Source organism: Papaver somniferum, chromosome 5 (genome assembly GCF_003573695.1).
Source record: "Papaver somniferum cultivar HN1 chromosome 5, ASM357369v1, whole genome shotgun sequence".
Lineage (NCBI taxonomy): Eukaryota > Viridiplantae > Streptophyta > Magnoliopsida > Ranunculales > Papaveraceae > Papaver > Papaver somniferum.
Window position 1 is genome coordinate 38,577,830 of NC_039362.1, and position 5,494 is coordinate 38,583,323.

The 5,494-nt window shown below is 35.2% G+C and overlaps 1 long non-coding RNA gene across 1 annotated transcript; it reads left to right on the forward strand.

The window, feature by feature from the left end:
- The first annotated feature begins 683 nt into the window (after positions 1-683).
- Positions 684-2,889, forward strand: LOC113277374. Its single transcript, XR_003324881.1, has 3 exons — positions 684-921; positions 1,040-2,016; positions 2,829-2,889. It is a non-coding gene; the product is annotated as an uncharacterized LOC113277374 (long non-coding RNA).
- The last annotated feature ends 2,605 nt before the right edge of the window (positions 2,890-5,494 follow it).

Below are 5,494 nucleotides of genomic sequence, written 5' to 3' on the forward strand. Positions count from 1 at the left end.
CCAACTTTCCAGCTCCGCGTCAAATTTGTGGAGTTATCTCCTAAGTGTGGGGTTCTTTAACTAGGAGACTTGCCTAGTAAACTTTAAGCAGAGAGAGTCCCCTGAGTACAATCTTTTGTAAATAATGGCGAATTGTTAACTAGGCAACTTGTATAGTGAACTTTAAGCAAAAAAAGAAAGAAAGAAACCTGTCAAATGTTTTTTTCTCCGTCTGTGTAGAAGCATTCTTATTTTAATTCATAAATGGCATACTTTCTCTTTTTTCACAGCTATTTGAGTAGTCCACCATGATCTACTGACTCCACACAGCCTACTCTGCTAGTCACTTCCTCCCGCTCTTCTAACAATAATTTGGCAGTTATATGCACGAGACGGGTTGAGAAGGATATATAACCATACTACTTGTTTTAAATATTGGTGATTTTATAAAGTAGAAATTGACGTTTAGTCTCAAAATTAGTGGGCTTTGGACACTTTAGTCCTGGCGTCTGAGGCCTAATACTGACTAATCCAAATTTTTCAGCTCGTGTACTGTTTAGTCCATATTTAAACGAGTTAATCCAAATTTCAACCGATTTAGAAAATACGTTATTTTCTTGTTACCGTAACTGCCCTTTTCATTTTTTTATATTCAATTTATGCTTAGAATTTTTTGGAGAGAGAGAGAAAGCAATTTACATAGAGGAAAGTAGAGAAAGAAGAATAATATTTGAAATCCATTTGAAGGAAGCAAAAAATCTCTTAAGCTTCAATGACGGCGGTAGATGCAGAAAAGATGCAGGTAGAAATAAGTGATATGTCATGACTGCTAAGCATTAGTCGGGTGAAGATCTTAGACATATTAACGATTTCAACTTCAAGTTTGACAAAAATCTCAATTGAATCGTCTTGAAGCTCACAGCAATGATCTTAATTCTAGAGGTAATAATCGAATCAGACTTCTCTTTTTAACATCACTGCTTAAACCTAAATTCAATTTATTTATTTTTTTGCGTCAAATTAGATTTCCTTTTGGTTAATCATCGTGATTTTGCGTTAGATTTAGGTAATTGAAATGAGTATTCTCGAATCGAATCATTGGAAGGATTTGATGTCTCAAATGGAATAAACTGAGAACGACGTCTTCTCAAATCAAATAATTGAAAGGATTTGAGGTAATTAAGCAGATTAAAACCACAATTTAGGTAAATGAAATTTTAATCAGATGTTGTTTTTTTAGAAATTAATTTTATGGTATGTTTCTTAAATTATGTATTTATTGTTCAAGTTTCATGGATCTGTATTCTTTTCACTGAGATAATTTGTTAGATTTACTAAAAAGAAAGATTTTGTTACATGAGATATAGTTGGGGTAAAATCATGGAAATATCCTGGTTGGATTATTATTATGCTTAATCCAGCATTGAAAGCACCTAACAAGGTTCTGATACTAAACTTGTCATTGATTTATGATTTTTATTTTTGGAAATAGAAAGGGATTGGATTACAAAATTTAGTTTGATTTGTTTCTCATTCGTCTTATGGTAATATAATGAAATTGATTTAGTTTGATTTTTTTCTCATTTGTCTTACGGTTATAAATGAAATTTAAGTAGTTTTAGCTTTTCCCCCAAATTAATTTGGTTTAGGATTAGTGAGGTTCTCACAATCTGCAACTGTTTGATTGCATAAATATCATTCGTACAATATCGCGCATGATTTACGCCTAGTTCGTTGATTTTATGTCTTTTGACATATAAAATTTATGAGGTGTTGGCTAGACATAATTCTAGTAGTGGTTATGGATCTGTATATCCTACTTCTCTGCCTTGACATTTTTTCTCTAAGTTTAATGTCCTTGGTTCTTTTTACTCTCTCTTATTAACCATTTTGTTCCCCTGGTTGTAGTCAAGGTTGATCTTCTTTAATTTTTAATTTTCAAAAGAGTTGTACTTGTTCCTTAATTTTCAAATACAGATGTGGTTGCAAAATTGGAGAAAGATGATGATATTCCTTTCCGTCGCAATGATCAATCAAGTGAGTTTCACATCCATCTGACTGTCAAAGTATGAATTTTGTAGATGATAATCTAAGCATATGATGCATAAAATGTTTCAATTTTTCTTACATCTTGTTTGTTTGCATCTGACTCGGCGTCTGGATCTGAGTCAACCTATGACTCGGGCCGAGTCAGCAGTCAGACCGTTTGTTTTGCATTTTGAGTCAGATCTGACTCGATATATGACTCAGACATAACCCCTGACTCAGACCCATTTGAGTCAGGTAACAAAATACCCCTGATTCACGGGACCAAACCACTGACTCACATTTTTTGAGTCAGATGAGTCATATCTGACTCAAAACAAACATATCGAGTCAGATCCAGATGAGTCAGGTGATTTCACTCAGATCCAGATGACTCAGATCCAGATGACTCAGATGAGTCAGAAATAAACAAAGCATAGTGTTAGTATGAATTTTTGAAGGAATCATTATTCTTAGTATGAAATTGGTTAGGTGGACTTTGTTACATTTGTAACTTAATTTCTTTGTTACATTACAACTTAATGTCTTTCATTGCTAGTCATTTGTTACATGATTGACTTTATCGTAAGACAATAATAAGTTGATTATAGATGGTGAGACTAGTGATAGACATAATCACATGCATTAAGTTACGCAAGATTGGGTTAAAGAAAAGGTTAAATATGATTGGATATCATCGAGCCTTCTTATTAATTTTATCTTTCAGACACTGATAGGCACATTTTTGTGTCTTATATAATCTCAATTGTATATATTATTAGTGCTCGATTTTATATTTATTATGGCTTTTTATGTCCCTGTAGGTATTTTTGGAGAAATAAGCTTTTGCGGCGAAATTGGCTAAAAAAGTGGTTTTTGCGCCCGTGGGAGAAAATTACTATACATACTCTCACTTTGGATAAGGGGTAACCTAATTACTAAGGGGTGACCCATTTCCAGGCATATGCTAAAGGGAGACCGGGACTGGATAGGGGAAGGTTACATTTCTTCACGTTTTCAAACATTCGTTTTGGCGGGAAACTATGGGCAGCGAAGAACAATTTTTAGGGTTCGAATTTTGGAGCAGATTTGAAGAGATCCAATCGCTAGAAACAGTTGGGATGAACGTGGTTAAGCTAAACATGGATAGTGTAAGTGATTTCACGAAGCAAATTGGGCTGGATAAGCTGTGAAAAGAGAACAAAGTTCAACAGGGAATGTTGTTTTCACGGGATTCTGTTGGGTCCAGTTTTGGCAATTGCGTGGAGGATTAGGGATGATATCTTCTCTTATTCGATTCCCTTATATCTTGGGAAAGTTTGGTAACAACAGAAGACGCGTACGAAGAGTTTGAACAAGGATCATCAGCCGTGTAGAAAAGAAAAACCGTGACTTGGAAGAAAGGAAGAAGAATAGATTTTCTCGGGATTTTTGGAGCTGATTGGGTATATAAAGGCTGGTGCGAAGTGAGAGAAGATTATCAAGAGTTTTGGAGTCGATCAGAGACCAGAGGGAGGTTGCAGAGGCGAAGAAAAGGAGTTGCAGGAAAGCTTCCTGTTGCTGCTCGAGGAGGAAGAAGAAGAACAGACCCTCCAGGGCCGTCGTTCTTCAACAGTGCAAGCAGCAGAGAGGAAGTGTCGTAGTTTAACTGCAGTTACCATTTATCGTTTCTTTCTGGACGCTTACTGAGGGTCGTAGATCCTCTGTTTTATCCTTTTTCAATCTTTTAAACATTTTCTGAGTCTTAGAATCATTGTTTCATAACTTTTGACTCTTTTAATCATATTTTGAGCATCAAATATATATTTTTAGAACATGATTATTATGAATAGCTAAACCCCATTACTGGGATGATGGAGGAAACCATTCTTTATGCATGAGTAATTCTATTTAATTCTTTTATGACTATTTGCACTATTATGAGTTGATTTATGATTTTTCTTGGTTATTTGTGATTTTATCTGATGATGTATGCTTAGTCTAGGAACTCTTGATGCATCATGCTTATGATTTACATCTAATACTTTACAAAATCTATTTTTTGGCAAAGAAAAGAGTCGATATTTGTTATCATTATAAGCTATAATTGTCTAGACTTAATAGTTGATTCGCATGAGTATAAGAATTGGTGGAATCCTGAGTCCTAGTATCTCTTGATCCTGTGACAAATTTTGTATATATTTTTGTTTTAAAAATCTTTTCAAGTCCGAGCAACGAATCCTTATTTACCGCAATCGAAATATTACAACAAAATGGCGCCGCCGACGCGGACTTGTTTTTAGGTTTATTTATTTTTTTACTATTATTTGCTCCTTTTTACGTTTCTTTTTGTGTCTTTGATTTACAGGTTCGAAGTGGAATACTAAGGACTCGGGAACAAAAATCTTAAAGATAAAAGCTAAAAGAGAAGAAAAAAAAAGACATAATTTTATTTTAGGATTTAATTTTTATTATTATTATTTTTTTGTATATAGTTTTTTTTTTTTTAGAATTTGTAAATAGGCTTTATTTTTCATAATTTTTGTAATTTTTGGACTTTTATTTGGACTTTATTCTGGACTTTTGGACATTTTTTTTATTTTTATTTTTTTAACCCTACGGAAGGGTATTATTATTAATAAAAAAAAATTAAATATAAACTGTTTGTAGGGAAGGACGACAATTACAATATCGTCTCGGCCCCTCGGGTTCGTACATGACATAGGAGTCGTGGCCCGAGTCGACTTCAACGGTTCATCCCCCGTCTGGTACGGGAGGTAATCTTTCGAAACACCCGCGAATCCCCTGTTAGCGGGTTTACTGTATTCCTTAAGGTGATTCATTGATTAAGGATGAATTTGGACTGTTTTTAAATTCCTAGTAAAGGGGAAGGACTGGCCAATACAAGATAAGGGTTAGGATTTCATCGCCGCTCCCTTCTTGCCCGCCTTAGGAAAACGAAACCTAACGCGAACCCAAGCTTAAAACTTGACTAGAACGAGACCGATAGGGTATCACGCTTATCAGGAAAAAATTTCGAAGGATATTGGTTACTTTCTTAAGCATACCTCGAAGTTCATGATGGTTTCTGTGAGTTGAATGCGTGACTGCGCCTCCTTGTGATAGCGGTGAGGCCTTGGGTATCAAATCTCCACTGAGCTTCCCTCGCCTCAATTCAACTTACTTTGACTCGGATTGATTCCAGAGGGGTTTGCTTAAATTGTAACGAATTCCCCTTCGAGAGATAGAAGCAAGTCTAGAAACAATCTAAGTGAAGCCATCATGCTTTTTGTTTGCTAGAAATCTTTAGGTTTGTTTTGGTGGAGTCGAGTCGGCCTTGTTTGTGGTTGTGTAGAATTCCCTTGCAATTAAGAATGTCGAACTGGTATGATAGAAGCCAATACAATGAGTATCGACCTGAATTTGAATATGGACATCATCAGTTTTATGACCATGGTGGGCATAGTAGTTGGGAACGCCAACCTTTTCAAGGTTATGGTTCATACCATGG